This window comes from Gossypium arboreum, chromosome 3 (genome assembly GCF_025698485.1).
Source record: "Gossypium arboreum isolate Shixiya-1 chromosome 3, ASM2569848v2, whole genome shotgun sequence".
Lineage (NCBI taxonomy): Eukaryota > Viridiplantae > Streptophyta > Magnoliopsida > Malvales > Malvaceae > Gossypium > Gossypium arboreum.
The window spans coordinates 17,339,582-17,358,308 of NC_069072.1; the positions used below are offsets into that span (position 1 = coordinate 17,339,582).

At 36.6% G+C, this 18,727-nt stretch overlaps 1 long non-coding RNA gene across 2 annotated transcripts in view; it reads right to left on the bottom strand.

Moving 5' to 3' along the window:
* Nucleotides 1–1,967: 1,967 nt before the first annotated feature.
* The window catches only part of LOC128290649 (uncharacterized), a 62,395-nt gene continuing 45,635 nt past the window's right edge, over nucleotides 1,968–18,727 (bottom strand). Inside the window, exons 1-2 of one of the 2 annotated variants that reach the window (XR_008280434.1) lie at nucleotides 2,887–2,941; nucleotides 1,968–2,114 (exon numbers count right to left, since the gene is read on the bottom strand). This is a non-coding gene — a long non-coding RNA (uncharacterized LOC128290649). Of the gene's footprint in view, nucleotides 2,115–2,886; nucleotides 2,942–18,727 lie in introns of those variants that run through there. The other variant, XR_008280433.1, reaches the window with a different exon arrangement.

Below are 18,727 nucleotides of genomic sequence, written 5' to 3' on the forward strand. Positions count from 1 at the left end.
GGCTGTCACAAGGCCGTGGGCCACGGGCCACGGGCCACACACAGTCACCTACATGACTATGTGGTTGTTTGATTTAGGTGCAGGATTTTTCACATGGTCACGGATTGTTACACGGCCTGGCCACACGGCCATGTGACCCTTATTTACACTATTTACTAAAAATTTCATAAAAGTTTCAATTTAATCCAGAATTGATTCCAGTTTGTTTTAAATGTTCCGTAAGCCCAATTAAGGTCCAAATATGATTGAATAACATGGAAATGATTATGATTTATTATGAAATGATATATTTTGTCTATATTTGTTTGATTGTTGAAAAGTGATAGCGTTTTATAGTTGTATCATCTTATAACTTAGGTTGGGTGACAAGACCAGGTATAGGGTGTTACAAATTACTAGTATGTTCAGTCTTCATGGGAATGATATCTTTGGTCACTATAGCTATAATATTAATTGATAGGTTGGAAACACGAAAATATACACACTTTTTCATGCCCTTTTAAACTCAAATTCATGCAGTTTCGGTAAAATTATTGTCCAAAATATATAAATATTACAAAGTAATTTTTTTTACTTAAATCATTAACATAATTAATTTTAATTAATTTTGATTATTTTCAACAGAATTGCACAAAGGGCAAGAATTGACTCAGCAGACACTGCTAGAAGCGCAAAACCGAGAAGCGATTTTTGAGGCATCGAGACGAATGAATTTTTCAGCTAAATATGGTCCAAATTATGTGTATTAATTCATAATATAATTGATTTTAATTTTAATCCAATTTAATTTGGATTAAATAAATTATTATTAATTAATTATGAAAAGTGGCCCAGTTGAGCCGAACCGAGTGAACCGAACCGACCAAGAAGTGGACAGCCCAAAACCATCCATATGCTGACCTAAATAAGCTTATTGGCTGATTATTTAGCTTGCAAAGAGGCCTTTGAAGACTTGTTCAAGTTACAAACAAACCCCTCTACAATTGGTGGCTTTATAGATTTGCCTCAAGCCTAAATTAGCAAAATTGAAACCATCAACCTTGCTACATGTGTTGCCAGCCAAGGGAGGGCTCTTTGGCTGATAATTTTAGCTATTTGTAGTAGCCCTCTTCAGCTATAAAAACCCCCTTAGGCTGGTCATTTCAAACACACCTCAAGCATTCACATCTTTTCTCTCTTCTCTCCACTTTCTCTCATCTTATTCATTCCAAATTCCCTTTCTCTCTTGCCGATTTCACCTCTTGGAAAAGGGGCATTCATAAGCCATTTGGAGCAGAAATTAAGTGTTCATAGCAGCCTTGGTTAATGAGGACAACGGAGAGGGAAGAACGGAGCAAACTAGTCAAGTCATGGAAAAACACCGGATTTGATTCTTGTTCCCTATCTCTTTAATTTTTGTTGTTGTTATGATGAACATATCTATGAATATTTATGTTGTTGGAATGGTTAATTTAATCAATTTAGCATGAATTTAATTCGTGTTAGGTTGATTGTGTAACACCCCAAACCCGGCCCAGACGTTATGGCCGGATCCGACATGCCACATCGAAGCGTTCAAAACATTTTATATTGTTGATCCAGAAAAACCTACTTAGTGTTTTAAAAGATAATTTCATTATAGGTTAAAGTGAATGGAAGTCATGCACCGTAGGAAACCGGAAAGAGGAGGTGAGTCTATCGGACTACGTAAGTACCAAGCTCCTCCGGATCCAATCCTAGACATGCACACCGCCATTGCCACACCTTAACGTCATGTATATTTCTAGGAAACCGATTTGATTAAGTCATTTTTAGGAAAAGTGATTAATTTTGGAAAAAACTTTCATTGCGGAAGCTTTGCTTGTTGTCGTGTTATTTTGAAATCAATTGTTGTTTTTTTTTTTGAAAACGCGCCCTAAGGCTATCCAATTTCAACAGTTAAAATAAGTAATACCTATCTTAGTAATACATATTAAAACCATCAAAAATAATTAAGCGGCCTTATTACATTTAAAAACCCAAACCTCAACGTAAATAATAGGATGTCCAGTTCACCAGAAGAAAACCAAACTTTCAGAACGGGTGGCCACTCCGAATTCCCTCACAGCTCCAAGCCCACTATGGTTGGGGATTTCCTGCGTGGATGAAAATAAAAGGGATGAGTTTGGGGAAACTCAGTGTGAAGGAAAGCCCATTCAAAGCCCAAGTCAGCTCAAGCCTATTGGGCCTAAGCCCATCCAGTAATGATGGTACTGGGCGAGCCCTTTCAGATTCGATGGCTGGGCCTTATCCCTTATTCAGATAACAATATGGCCCATTGGCCCATTTCAAAATACATGCAACATCAATAACATATGCAAGCCCATTTGGGAGACTACTCAACCCACCAACCACTACACTCCACCCGCATCACCCATACACTCCATGTGGGATAGCTCAACCCACCCAAATTTAACACTCCACAGCTTGCAAAGATTGCTTTGCTCGCTTATCAAAGAATTGAGGCAAAGCCTCCAAGACATGGACAAGCCACTTTCAGATTTTCCTCCGTCAACATCCCAATCCCATGCATCGATAATAACAACATGGCATGCAAGAAAATAACATCACCAAACATGCATTTAGGTCAATTTAACCTTAGGGTATTTCGGTAATTTATTTACTAGGGGTAAACTGTAAATTTTCCCTTTTAAAGGTATTTCAGTAATTTATCTATTTTAGGGTTTTTCATGCATATTCCTACCTTTCACGTACTAACGTAATCACGCATCGAGGGTTCTTACTGAATTGGGCCCGTTGGCCTATCATTCCAATTTTGGCCCATTAAGCCCAAAAATATCGAGGCACACGTAAATCATGCACTTTGCGGTCAAACATTGCAGCTTACCAAAACATTAATCGATTTACCTCACGAGCATTTGCACACTCACAAATCTACAAAATACCAGTTTTTGGCATTTCGAATTTTCGACTTTTGCCGATCTAAACTAAGAAAGAGGGTGTTAGTTACACACCTGTTTGCAACGATATCTTGATTTAGATCCACACACGAACCGCCTACAATTGGATTACTAACACATTAATCTAACTATTCAAATACGAACTACGTATTAACCCCTTACAATATTCGGCCAACCACACCTACAGATCATAGTAAGCTTATAAGAAAATAATAAGCAACTCATTAACAAATTTTTGTCAATGTTTACCACATAATCATAATTTCACTGCAAGCTGTCTTCTTGAGCAATAGTCACTAAATTATTTATAACTAGAGCTACGAAAACCCAAATCAAGTGCCATTAATTTTCCCTGAAAATAGACTTATATATCTTCTATCCATAAAATTTTAAGAGTTTTTGGTATGGCCAATCAATACCAGATTTTTCTTAAAGTTTCCCATGTTTCACTGTTTGACTAATCTGAACACTCTTCATTATGAATCAAATTTCTCATTGTACAGAATTCAAAATATGTTCTCATTTATTCCATTTGAAACTAGACTCATTAAGCTTTAATTACATAATTTATGAAGCTTCTAACTCATCTCCCACAATTTATGGTGATTTTCCAAAGTCACGTTACTGCTGCTGTCCCAAGCAGATTTATTACCAAATCACTCTTTCACACCTAACTTGCATGCTTGTTATTTAAACATGTATATCACCAATCAATCATCACATATCTATGATTTTATTTAAGTATAATCTCCATTTCATCATTTTAAAGCACAACATTTTAGCCGATTTTTCCCCTTAGCATCTAAGGCACATGCATGCTCATTTGTTTGGCTCAACTTCACCTATCTTCCATTTTTCATCAAAAGAACATGAAACAACAACCATTTCCTTCATTTTAATTCATGACTAAATGCTCACAACACAACTAAAAACCAAAATATGCTTCAAGAGTTAAGGTAGAATCAAGAAGAACTCATGAACCTCAAAATAAAAGCAAACTACCATGAACTTACCTTCAATTTTCTTCCCCAAGTGACCGAACATTCAAGAGCTTTTTCCTCTCCTTTCTCTTCTCTAACTTTAGGCTATGATTAGTAAAGATGGACAAAACTTTGTTCTTTTCACCCCTTTTTATTTTAATAAAATTTCATATTTCATCCATTTAATTCTTTAATACAAAAGACATGAAATGCCCATCATGGAACATTTACCTAAACCATTATCATGGAACATTTACCTAACCCATTATCATGGAATATTTACCTAATCCATTATCATGGAACATTTACCTAACCCATTATCAATTTGTACCATGAATTATGGATATCAAGTGCTCATATTGTCTACAACAACATGATGGCTGGCCACTTCATGTAAAATGGGAGGTTTGACATGCAAATCCTCCTATTTTGCACTACTATTTATTTGGCCACTACAAATTAGCCTATAGCATTTTCAAACATTTTCACATAGGTCCTATTTCATAATTTCACTCACAAATGACAAAATCAAAGCATGAAATTTTGCCAACATTCACAGAATTCTCGAAAATTAGGGCGTTACAGATTGCATTTTGTTTGCTAAAATTGTTGAAATTGTGTTTATGTTGTTATAGGCCGCGGTAAGATGCTTGGTTAAGTAAAATCATGACTAAGTTACTCTTACATTACAATTGTGAGGTAGCTAATGAATTAATTATTTAAAGGATTGAAATTGTAATTAATGGATACAGTATGCATGTTTAATTATCTAAGGTAGATGAGGGTTAAATTAGCATAGGGATATAGTCAAGAGATGAATGGATTTTGGTAGATGAGTATGTTCATAAGTTAGCAAATTACCGAGTTGCCGTGAATTTATTCGTAAAAATATAAACATGAGTTTAATAATTCTAAGTTAAGAAATGTAATTAATCAAACACAATTATGTCATCTTGATTAAACTTGTATTTTGAAGTCGTGCATTTGAGATTTATTTATTTAGTTTACTTAGTTTAAAATCTTAGTTTTTAATCACCTTCTTCAAACAAAATATTTTTCTTCACCAAAGTGTTTTAAATAGCATTCATAAATAGTTCTTTTCACAGCCCCTGTGGTTAAGATAACTCGACATTTACTTGTCACTTTATTACTTATTGCGGTTGTGCACACTTGCACATTTCCGTCGTTCTATAGGTGCACTTCTTTTAGTCAAATTTTTAGTTAGTTCACAACTCATAATTATGTTAAGCAATAAATGGGAAGTAAGGTGTGAGTTATCGCCAAAGGTTTAGTACACCTCGTTTTTCTGGATTACTATGCTAGTTAGATTATAAGTAATCTGGCTAGATATCAACTTAATAGCTTAGCCTAATAATTTTTAATGCAGGGTACTTAATTATGTTTCTCTCAGAAACTGTAAATTATTAAGAAGGAAAATTTTGAAATGTGTGACACTAGTTAAGTTCCACTAGGTAGGTTGTGTCATATGTATGTGTGTGTGTGTGTTTGTGTGTATGTGTGTGTGATGGGTTCTAAAGGAGATTCTTCTTCTTCCTTGCATGTTGTTATCTAATTTTTTTTATCTTAAATCAATTGTTATCTCTTTCTTATTAAGGTGGAAGTTACAATTTTAGGTTTAATCAGTGGGTATTCCATCTTCGGGTAAGTATTTTAGGTCTAAATATTAGGTTCTGAAAAAAAGTAAGACTATAAGAGTCATATAAATAGTAAAGCATTTAGTACAAGGTTTTGCATGAGGTTGTCAACGATTGAGATGATAATTAAATTGTATGAATAAGAGTTGTAATAGTGAGTTTATGTTCTCTAAGTAGTTATTGTTGCTAGTTCGACAAGGATGTCTGAGTCAGAAGCTTAAAACTACGGTAAGGTCTGGCATACACGGTGTATGAGTTAGTAAGAAGGTGATCATTTGGGTAAGTAAGTGATGAGAAATGTTTTATCATGAAGCCTTTGGTAAGGCAGTTATATTGCTAACTAGATTGGCATATCACAATATGAAAATAAGTGTAAGACCATGAGGTAGAGTCCCATGGCATCTTGATATGATTTGGAACCATTCATGGTGTAGCCTCTAAAAAAATGAAACTGGAATCGCAAAACACGATACTTGAATGTGTGTAAGACCATGTAGTTAAGACCCATGGCATGATATGATATGACTATGGATTGTTCATGGTGTAGCTTTTGATAATGTGTAAATTAAAATGGAAAATCATGATACATGAAACTCTAGATAAGCCCATGAAGGAGAAACCCACAGCGTCTTCTACAAGTCCACCGAGACAGTAAACACGAGATTTTATATGATGCTTTTATGGTGTGTTTTGTTTGGACCTTATGGCGTGATCTATCATGTATGGCACGTAAGATGTGTGTAACTATTTTTATTGTAAATTTTGGATGAATTTTGTTAGTTCTATAATAAGTATGTTAAGCTAAAATAATGATATGCTCAAATTAAGGGTTAAGAAAGATGGGTGAAATAATTGTATAAGTTTTTGAAAAGAATTATGTATCTGTATGTTAATAGAGGTCTCTGCCATGATGGTCTAATAATGTTGGATATGGATATATTCATATCTATGTATACCCTGAGAACTTTGTTATTTTGGGTTCATTGTGTTATGGTTGAATTAGAGTTAACAGGAATCTTTCATATCTGAGTTGTATAATGACTTCGTCTAAAATTGTATGGAATCTGAATATTGATTATTTTGAGCATTTAGATTTCTGTCGTAAAAGAGTTGTGGAATTGAATTAGGACATGATCTTTTGAATAGTTCGATGGTAATCAAATCTACATAAGTATTCACCATGTTTGTATGTAACCACCTGTGACTGATGTTTGTGAACCATTGTTTTGAGGTAAGTGCAAATATTAGGATATGATCTGTATGAACGAATTCGGAAGGTATGTTCTATTGAGAAGTACATATGTGAAAAAATATAATTAAGGAAATGTCAGAATAAATCTTCAGTTAGTCAGAAAAGGAAGAATCCTTATCAAAATTGTAGTATCCATTCGAGATAGATGGTTTAGAATGACGATTGATGCGTAAATGTTATTCCAAGAAAATAAAGAATTCACTAAGGTATGATGTGATAAAGATCACTAATTATTCTTGAACTCATAAGGTTTGTTATTTTTTTTCATGTGTTTGAGAAAGAGATTGCGCCAAGAGGGATGATAACTTTTGAAAAGAGTTATATTTCAAGCCTCTAGACTTGGTTAATTGTTTGTACTTAAGTAGGTGTAGTTGCATTTAAAGATATTTTATTAGTATTTTTAGAACATTGCATCATGAAGCTTGGATTGTGCTTAAATGTTATTATGTTACTTTTACTTGTGGGTGGAAAGGATTTGTTTGTGTTTGAATGGTAGGTGTAGAACAAGGAAAAGAAATGAAAGAGTTAAATTTTTTCATTGCAAAAGGTTGGACAGATTACCAACATTAATGCCATGGTAATTCTTGGAAGACACCAAGTCAGCAATCAATTTGTGTCACTCTCAATCAGCTGTACTTGTACCAGAAACATCTACTTGAAAAAAAAGGAGGAAAAATTGTGTGTCGAGTGGGGGATTTGGCCTATAAAAAGTGAAAAAGATCCGGAAAAGAGAGGAGAGAGAGAAAACAAGCCGTTCTCAGAGGAAGGACCTTGAGGCGAAAATAGAGGGTAGCAGTTGTAGCTAAAAAGCATAGCAGAACGTGAGGAAGAGGATGAAGGCAGTCAACTAGGTCTTTGCAAAACATTGTAATGCTGTAGTTAAGGGCTGGACTAGCGAAAGCGTGTTTCCTGATGTTCTTCCTTATTTTCATTTACATTACTTCTTTGTGTGATTAAATGTTTAAGATGTTGAATTGTATTTTGAATTGGGATTTCATTAATCAACTCATGAACTAAATCTCATTGGGTTGGGTTTATTGGATGATACTCTAATTTTCCAATAATGTTGAAGCTTTGATCTGATCTATTTTACTTTTTCATTCAATTTGTTCTTCTTGAATTGTATGCATGTAGAATCTAGACATAGATGAATGTTTAGTATGCTTATAAACATAATCTAATTCGGAAAAAGGATAGGTTAGTTGGACTGAAATTGAATGATACAAGTGGTTGTTCGGTAGAATACTCATAGCAATTTCTAGACATAGAGTAGTGTTTGTACAAAATGAGGAGAAATCAGTGCTGGAAATCACATTTGAGGCTTATAGACATATATTGCTTTAGGTGGGGTAACCTAAGGTCCTGCTCTCAAAACAAGTAGAGACTATCTTAGATTTGTTCTGAGCGGTAAAATGGTTAAGATTTTGCTAAGGCATTTTTGGTTTTTAAGGGCAGATTCCTAGTAATCCCAAGCTTCCCATTCAACAGATTTGATCCTCTCATTCTTGACCTGATATCTTTGCAGTAGTATTTTTTTATATATATTTGTTTGTTTACATTTCTATCACTGTTTTGCCACAACATAATTCATACACTTTATAGTAGTAATGTAACCAAATTAATCCTAGCTGATCCCTGTAGAGATGATCTTACTTATCATTATATTACTTGATTCGACGTGTATACTTGCACATTTCGCATACTATTTTCACACGCGACAATGTGAAAAAAATAAAATAAAATAAAATAAAGAAAAAAATAAAATAACACACAAATTTTACGTGGAAACCCTTTCGGGGAAAAAATCACGGGCAGAGGAGAAGAAAATTCACTAAGTCGAAAATTTGAATCAATACAAGAGGAATAGACTATGTCTATTTATAGGCTTGTAAAGCCATATTCTAGTAGGATTGAAACACCTTATCCTAATCAATATAAAATAGATGGAGTTTAATAAGGTTTAAAAAACCTTATTCTAAAATAAAATAAAAGAAGTCTAGTTCTATATGGATTTTACTTTTATTTTATTTTCCATCGTATTTTATTTAAATAAGAATTTGGGTCACTTAATTCTAACAATCTCCACCTTGACACAAATTCTCAATGAACAAGTTCTTCATTGCGAACTTTCAATAAACAAGTTCTTCACCTCTTCCATAAAACCCCTTAAGGGTTTAACTTCAACAATGAACACCAACCAAGTCTAAGCAATGCTCAAACTTGGTTATAGGAAGTGACTTAGTCATCATATCTGCAGGATTTTCATGAGTACTAATTTTGCTCACAACAATATCACCACGAGCAATAATATCACGAACAAAATGATACCGAACATCAATGTGTTTTGTTCTCTCATGAAACATTTGATCTTTTGTAAGAAAGATGGCACTCTGACTGTCACAAAATACTGTGCTGATTTGAAGGTCTTTATTAAGTTCACTAAAGAGTCCCTTCAACCAAACAGTTTCTTTACAAGCCTTAGTAATCGCCATGTACTCAGCTTCAGTGGTAGACAAAGCGACTGTAGTTTGCAAAGTGGCTTTCCAACTGATTGCACAACCTCCGATTGTAAAGACATAACCTGTGAAAGATCTTCTTCTATCAAGGTCTCCAGCAAAATCAGCATCAACATACCCAATGACTCCATCTCTAGTTCTTCCAAACTGTAAGCAAACATCAGTAGTACCTCGTAAGTATCTTAAAATCCACTGAACTGCTTTCTAGTGTTCTTTACCAGGATTCGCCATGTATCTGCTAACTGCACTGACTGCATATGATAAATCTAGACGTGAACAAACCATAGCATACATGAGAGATCCTACTACATTAGAGTATGGAACATGTGACATGTACTCAATCTCATCATCTGATTGTGGAGACAAAGCTGATGAAAGTCTGAAATGAGCTGCTAAAGGAGTACTAACAGGCTTAGCACTCTGCATATTGAACCTGCAAAGAACTTTCTTAATGTACCCCTTCTAACTTAGGTACAATTTACTTGCTTTTCTATCTCTAAAAATCTCCATACCAAGTATCTTCTTTGCTGGTCCTAAATCTTTCATCTCAAATTCTTCACTTAGTTGGGCTTTGACCTTTCTTATCTCTACTTTATCTTTTGTTGCTATCAACATGTCATCAACATAAAGAAGTAGATACACAAAAGAACCATCACTGTTTTTCTTAAAGTAGACACAACTGTCAAAACTACTTCTTTTGAAATCATGAGAAGTCATAAAGAAATCAAACCTCTTGTACCACTGTCTTGGTGACTGTTTCAAACCGTAAAGGGACTTTTTCAGCAAGCAAACATAGTCCTCTTTTTCCGAGACTGTAAAACCCTCTAGTTGTTGCATGTAAATATCCTCCTCAAGTTCTCCATGCGAAATGCGCTTTTACATCTAACCGCTCAAGCTCCAAATCATGCATGGCCACAATACCAAGCAAAGCTCGAATTGAACTATGCTTAACAACCGGGAGAACACATCAGAAAGTCCACTCGAATTTGATCAGAACCCTTTGCAACAAGCCTTGCTTTATATCCGGTTCTTCAACTCCCGAGTCCCTTCTTTCTTTGTAAACACCCATTTACAATGAACAGCCTTTTTACCTTTAGGAAGTTTTACAAGATCCCATGTTCTATTTTTGTGGAGTGATTCCATCTCCTCTTGCATAGCAAACATCCACTTTTTTGAGTCTTCACAGCTAATTGCCTCAGAATAATTAAATGGCTCTTGATTCGCATTTATATTTTCAGCCACATTTAAAGCATAAGCAACTAGATCAGCCTCGGCATACTTCTTTGGAGGTTTAATTTCTCTTCTTGTTACTTTTTGGCGATAGAGTATTGCGGTGAAGAAGCAACTCTATTCTCAATTTTGTACTTGGCTTGAGGAGTTGATTCAGATTAACTCGATGCTCCACCGCTTTTGGTTTTCTTTATTGGAAGAGTCTTTAAGAGATAAGTTAGGTAGCATAGCGCTTCATCAAAAACAACATCTCTGCTAATCATAACTTTTCTATTTTCGACACCATAACTTATAGCCTTTTACACCAGCTTCATAACCAAGAAAAACGCATTTAATGGATCTCGGTTCCAATTTTCCATTATCAACATGAGCATACGCAGGACACCTAAAATCTTTAAATCGTAATAATTAGCGGGATTACCGCACCATACCTCTTGTGAGTCTTTTCTCAATGGCAACGGATAGAGATCGGTTGATCAAAAACATGCGAGAGAAACGCTCGCCCAAAATGACTTCGTAAGTTGGCATTTGACAACATACATCGAACCTTCTCCATGATCGCTCGTTCATTCGCTCGCAATGCCGCTTTCTTTGTGGAGTATGACGAACTGTCAAGTGTCTCATGATCCCTTCGACTTGCACAATCTATTAAACTCATCGTAATGTAACTCTAAGCCATTGTGCATGACGGAGGTATTTTATCTATTTTCCGTCTGTTTTCAATCATAATTTTCCAAGACTTAAATGCGGAAAACACATCGCTTTTACGCTTCGTGAAGAACGCCCAAACTTTTCTCGAAAAATCATCAATAAAGGTTAGCATATAATTAGCTCCACCTCTCAAGGCACTCGGATGGCCCCATAGATCGAATGAATATACTTCAACGCTTCCTTCGTGTTATGGATTCCTCTAGTGAATCGAACTCTCTTTGCTTCCTAAAACACAATGATCACGAAATTCAGGTTTGCAAATTCCTTGCCCATCAAGAAGTCCTCTTTGCTCAATTCACCATGCCATTCTCACTCATATGCCCTAGGCGATATGCCAAAGTTTAGTAATATCATCATCGACAAGGAAGAGGAAGCGACAGCTGCATCACTAGTAACAGTAGAACCCTGCAAAACGTATAACTTGGCAATTTTTCTCTGCCCTTTCATCACAACAAGGGACCCTTTGAAAATCTTTAAAACCCCACTTTCAACTGTGTATCTGTACCCTTTTGAATCAAGAGTACTTAATGAAATTAAATTTCTTTTCAATTCTGGAACATGCCGTACGTCACTAAGTGTTCTGACAACTCCATCAAACATCTTAACTTTAATTGTTCCAATACCTGTGATTTTACATGAAGCATTATTTCTCATCAAAACAACACCTTCAGACACTGTTTCGTAAGTTGTAAACCAATCCCGATTGGGACTCATGTGGAAGGTGCAACCTGAATCAAGTATCCACCTCACTTACTTTAGAATCATTGATGAGCGACTAGAAGTTCACCATCGCTGTAGTCTTCTACAACATCGCCTTCACCGAATTTTCGGTTGTTTTCCCTTTTGATTCGCAGCATCTCTTTTAATCTTATTTTGTAGCTTATAACACTCAGATTTAATGTGCCCTTTCTTCTTGCAGAAGTTACAAGTTTTACTTCTATTTGAAGACTTCGATCTACCCTTAGATTTACCATAAGGATTCCATTCCTGTGTCCTACCACGATCATTATCAGCATTCCGATCTTGTCTCCCATGAACAATGAGACCCTCTCCCTGAGAGTCGGGTTTAACCACAAGATGTTTCATCTTATCATATGAGGTTAAAGAATCATAAACCTCATCAACTGTGAGAGACTCGCGGCTATATAAAATCATGTCTCTAAAGGTTGAATAAGACGGGGGCAACGAACAAAGTAGAATCAACCCTAAATCTTCCTTATCATACTGAACCTCCATGGCCTCCAAGTTTGAGAGAATTTCTTTAAACACTGTTAAGTGTTTGTGTATAGACACACCTTCCTCCAAATGATAAGCATAAAGACGCTGCTTCATATGCAACTTGCTTGTTAGAGTTTTCGACATACATATTTGTTCTAGCCTTTTCCATAATGCAGCGACAGTCTTCTCTTTCATTACATTTTGCAAAATTTCGTTGGACAAATACAGATGTAATTGTGTTAACGCCTTTCAATCCTTAAGCTTCTTCTCTTCATCTGTTAATATCGAAGGCATCTTATCTATCCCTAGTAGGGCATCCTCCAGATCTATCTACGCAAGAACTGTTTGCATCTTAATCTGCCACAATGCAAATCTGGTGTTGCGATCCAACAGCGGAATTTCATACTTCAAAGATGCCATTACTGTGATTGAGATGAACAACCCGGAAGCTCTGATACCAATTTGTAAAAAAAATAAAATAAAATAAAATAAAAAAAAATAAAATAACACACAAATTTTACGTGGAAACCCTTTCGGAGAAAAAACCACAGGCAGAGGAGAAGAAAATTCACTATGTCGAAAATTTGAATCAATACAAGAGGAATAGACTATGTAACACCCCGAACCCGAGACCATCGCCGGTGTCGGACACGAGGGGTTAACAAGCCAAATCCACATATTTCACCCACCAATTTGACATTTCCAGACAGGCTGGAAATCTGCGTCACTGTCACCTTAAAAATCATATCTCGAGTTTCAAAACTCGGAAACTGATTCCGTAAATTTTCCCTGAATTTAGACTCATATATCCATCCATGGATTTATTTCTAGAATTTTTGGTCGGGCCAATTGGTACAGTTTATTAGTTAAAGTCACCCATGTTACAGGGATCGACTGCTCTGACCTTTGCTCATTACAACTTGAATATCTCTCTGTAAATGGCTTTAATACTGGTGCCGTTTGTTTCTAATGAAACTAGACTCAAAATGGAATCTGTACATATAAGGCATGACTCCTAATTCTTTCTGGATAATTTATAATAAATTTTTAAAGTTACGACAGGGGACCCAGAAACCGTTCTGGCCCTATCTCACAATAGCTTTAATATCTCTTAACATGTAACTCCTATGACCATTTCGTTTCTTCCACATGAAAGTAGACTCATTAAGGTTCATTTACATAATTTATTCATTATTTAATACCATTCCTACAAATTTTGGTGATTTTTCAAAACCGCACCAGTGCTGCTGCCAGCATCTGTTTTCAAAGTAACCATTACCTATTTCATGATTTCCACGATTCAAATGGCCCTTTTTGCACACATAGCACAAAGTGCGATTATGATTAACCATTCCAATGGCTAATCCTTTCAAACAATTTCATACCCCATAATGATTATCATACAAACTATTATAGAATCATACTAAAAACGTATATAAGCCATTTTCGCATGGCTATCCAAGCTTACACAAAACCGAAAGGTACATGACCTTCAACATTAGGGTAGTCCTATACATGCCATTTCAAAGTTCAACCAAAATTATACCAAAATGGAGGCTTTGATAGTGTAGATGACTTCGACTTTAATGATCCCGAATCCGCTTGCTACTGAAAGCAAAATCTATAAAACAGAGAGCCAAAGCAACGGAGTAAGCATTTTTATGCTTAGTAAGTCTCAAGCAATAAAATCAGCTTTAACCAAAGCATTACATTCACATAGCCAAATGAATCATTTCATTAATACACATTCACATAATCATACTTACTTCACCATCCCAACTCTTATGTTCATACACAAATAACGGCTTCAAGGCCGATAACTCGTTCCATCATAGGAGCGAATATTCATACGCTCTTACTCCTAGCGCAAAGCACACACAACACATACCTTGTTATTGGGAAGTTTCACAAGTGCATTAGCTGAAAATTTTCCAGCAAGCTTATAATTTTCAAATCACATACCTTCGAGTTTAACCGGATATAGCTACTGTTCAAACGCCTTCGGGACATAGCCCGGTTATGGTAACCCGCACAAAGGCCTTCGGGACTTAACCGGATTTCACAATTTGCACAAATGCCTTCGGTCTTAGCCCGATGTAGTCACTAGCACAATTGCCTTCGGTCTTAACTCGGATGTAATTACCAGCATAAATGTCTTCGGACTTAGCCGGATATCATTCAATTGCTCATGCACACATATACATCAATAATCATTTCCCATTCATATTTCATTTTCAGTTACTAAGGCTCAAACACAAACATATCACTAGCATAATCGCCTTGAACTTAGCCCGTATCATTCAAATACTCATACACACATAAATCAATAGTCATTACACATCAATTTTTCATTTCACATAATTCGAGTAGGGTCATTTCTTGAGGACTTACCTCGGATGTTGTCGAACGGCTTTGACGGCTATTCGATCACTTTTTCCTTCCCCTTATCCAATTGTGGCCCTCTAAGCTCTTGAGCTAATTCAAACAAATTCAATTTATTAAAGTCTCGCCATAGCCTTGGCTGAATACACATATCATTGATTCAACATCACATAACTAAGCACTTTAGTCAATTTTCTTTAATTACGCACACATTCGGCCTTAGCTCACAACAAGGTAGCCGATTACCTAAGTCAAGAATAGGCATCATTAAGCTTGCCTCTAACCGAATGCATGCACAATAATTCCCCTCATGTGGCCGATTATGCTTAGTCATTCTTGCATAAAATCAAAAATAAATTGCAAGATTTTCACATCATATGTGTACTAGGCGAATGTACATGCAAATTTCACAACATTCTTCAACAAACTTCTTCTTTAAACAACATATTCATCACTTTCTTCATAATCAAAATATCATGTGCAATCATATATACACATATAAGTGCAAGGTCAATTTCAAGGTGTCCATAGCCATCCAAAACACAAATTTTAACTAACATGCAAGAAGCATGAACCATGCTCATGAATGCATCATGGCCGAATACATCACAATCATGCCCTTTCAACTTCAATCATGGTTAAACAAAAAAACTCAATGTCTTACTTAGAATTGGTACAAAGAAGTTTCAAGAGTAGTCAATCCATCATTGCATGCATCATTAGCAAGCTTCACATTTAGCATGCAATGGCTTTAACACAATAACAACTTTGGCCAAATACCATTTCCATGGCATAACAAGGATTTGAACCATGGCTAACATGCACATCAAGTTAGCAACCAAAACATGCATGAAACTCCTAACACAACCTCATACATACCTTAATCTTGATGCAAATTTAGCCAAATCTCCTTCTAGATCTCTTCTAAACCAAGCATAAAGCAAAAATCCTATCTCCTCCCTTAGTATTTTCGGCCAAAAGGAAAGAACAAGGATGAACAATTTTTTCTTATTTTTCTTTCACTTGCACGGCAATGGGGAAAGGATGAGCTATTTTTTGATTTTTTTGTTTCTCATCCAACATCATTAATTATTTTATCATTTAATTCATCATGCATTAACAAAACATGTTTCAACATGTTTTCTTTGCCCATAAACCATGTCATGGCCGCCACTAGCTTGTTTTGGGGAAATTTGACATGCAAGTCCATAGTTTTGCATGCATGCTTTAATTAGTCATCACACATTTCCTATCGTATTTTCAAAGTTCACTACTAAGTCCCTTCTAGTGAAATTCACCTTTATAACACTAAATCAATCATCAAAATGTCACACATGAGCACACACATATTATAGGCATCAAAATAAATTTTAAATTATTTTTATGCCTCGGTTTTGTGGTCCCGAAACCACATCCCGACTAGGGTCAATTTTGGGTCATCACAACTCTCCCCACTTAAGAAATTTTCGTCCCAAAAATTTTACCGTAAATAGGGTTGGGTATCGCTCTTTCATAGAGTTCTCGGTTTCCCAAGTAGCTTCTTCTATCTCGTGTTTGAGCCATAACACTTTCACTAGCGGAACCCGCTTGTTTCAGAACTCTTTCACTTCACGCGCCAGATACGAATCGGTTCTTCCTCATAACTCATATTGGCTTGAATTTCAACTTCGATGGATCAATCACGTGCGATGGATCGATCTATAGCGTCAAGCATTGAAACATGGAAGACGTTAAGAATCTTTTCGAGTTCAGGGGGCAAAATCAAACGATACGCAACTGGGCCAACTCGTTCGGAGATTTCGTACGGCCCAATGAATCTCGGGCTCAACTTGCCCTTACGGCCGAATCTGAGTATCTTTTTCCACGGCGAAACTTTAAGAAACACTTTATCTCCCACCTGATACTCAATGTCCTTTCGTTTCAAATCCGCGTACGACTTCTGACGATCGGAGGCTATTTTCAGACTTTCACGGATTACTTTTACTTTCATCAAGATCTTTAATCAAATCCACTCGAAAATTTTGTTTTCACCGAGCTCGGTCCAAAACAATGGTGTACGGCATTTACGCCGTACAAAGCCTCGTAAGGCGCCATCTTAATACTTGATTGAAAACTATTGTTGTGCGAATTCAATCAAAGGTAGGTACCGCTCCCATAAACCATCGAACTCGAGGATGCAACATCTCAACATATCCTCAAGTATTTGAATTATCCGCCGGATTGACCATCGGTTTGGGGGTGAAAGGCGGTCTGAAATGCAACTTGGTACCCAAATTTTCTTGCAATTTCTTCCAAAATCGCGAGGTGAACCTCGGATCTCTATCCGACACAATGTAAATCGGTACCCGTGTAATCTCACAACTGAGAAACGTACAATTCAGCTAGTTTATCCAATGAAAAATCCGACGCATACGAGGATAAAGTGAGCCGACTTAGTCAATCTATCAACAACAACCCAAATCGCATCCTTTTACTTGTCGACAATGGCGGTCCGGACATAAAGTCCATTGTGACTCGATCCCATTTCCACTCGGGTATCGTGATCGGTCAAGTAATCCTCAAGGCACTTGATGTTCCGCTTTCACTTGTTGACATATTAAACATCTCAAACAAAGTCGAGATGTCTCGCTTCATACCATGCCACCAAAATCGACGTTTCAAATCGTTGTACATCTTTGTACTCCCGGTGGATTGCCATTCGGCTACAATGGGCTTCGCTCGAATTATCGAAATTAGTTCAATTCCTTGGAACACACAGACGACTTCAACCTCAAACAATCGTCATCATCGATCCGAAACTCCGATTCCTTGTTCGAACACACTCGACCCGCTTTGCAACCAACTCATTGTCGACCTTCCGAGCTTCACAAATTTGATGTATCAATAATGGTTTGGCTTTCAATTCAGCTACTAACACGTTGTCGGATCGAACGGACAAGTGCACATTCATCGCTCAGAAGCGAATAATGATTTACGACTCAAGGCATCCGCAACCACATTCGCCTTTCTCGGGTGATAGTCAATGACCAGCTCATAATCCTTTAACATACCGAGCCAACGCCTTTGTCGCAGATTTAAGTCTCTTTGGGTCATCAAATATTTGAGACTTTTGTGATCCGAGTACACATGGCACCTCTCACCAAATAAGTAATGTCGCCAAATCTTCAAGGCGAATACGATGGCAGCCAATTCGAGATCATGGGTCGAATAATTTTTCTCGTGTGGCTTTAATTGCCTCGACGCATAGGCCATAACTCGACCTTCTTGCATCAATACGCAACCTAACCCAAGTAGAGAGGCGTCACTATAGATGACAAACTCTTTGCCAAATTCGGGTTGCACTAGAATTGGGGCTTCAGTCAAATAAGTCTTCAGTTGGTCGAAACTTTTTGACATTTCTCCGTCCATTCAACTTAACATCCTTTTGGAGTAGCTTCACATCGGCGTGCTATCGTTGAGAAACCTTTACAAATCGTCGGTAATAACCTAGAAGCCCCAAAAGCTCCAACCTCAAGAATATTTCTGAGGCTTCCAATTAAGTATGGCTGAAATTTTATTCGGTCGACTCAAATACCCGATGCAGATACCACATGACCCAAGAAGCTAACCTCTTAACCGTAACTCACACTTGCTTTAACTTAGCATATAATTGCTTATCCCGTAAAATTTGCAAAGACTAACCTCGTGTGTTCAAAGATGTTTGATCTCATTTCTTGAATAGACCAAGATGTCATCAATGAACACGACTACGAATCGATCCAAATATGGTCTCAAGATCCGATTAATTAAATCCATAAATCTGCGTAGGGCATTAGTAAGCCCAAACGGCATCACTAGGAACTCA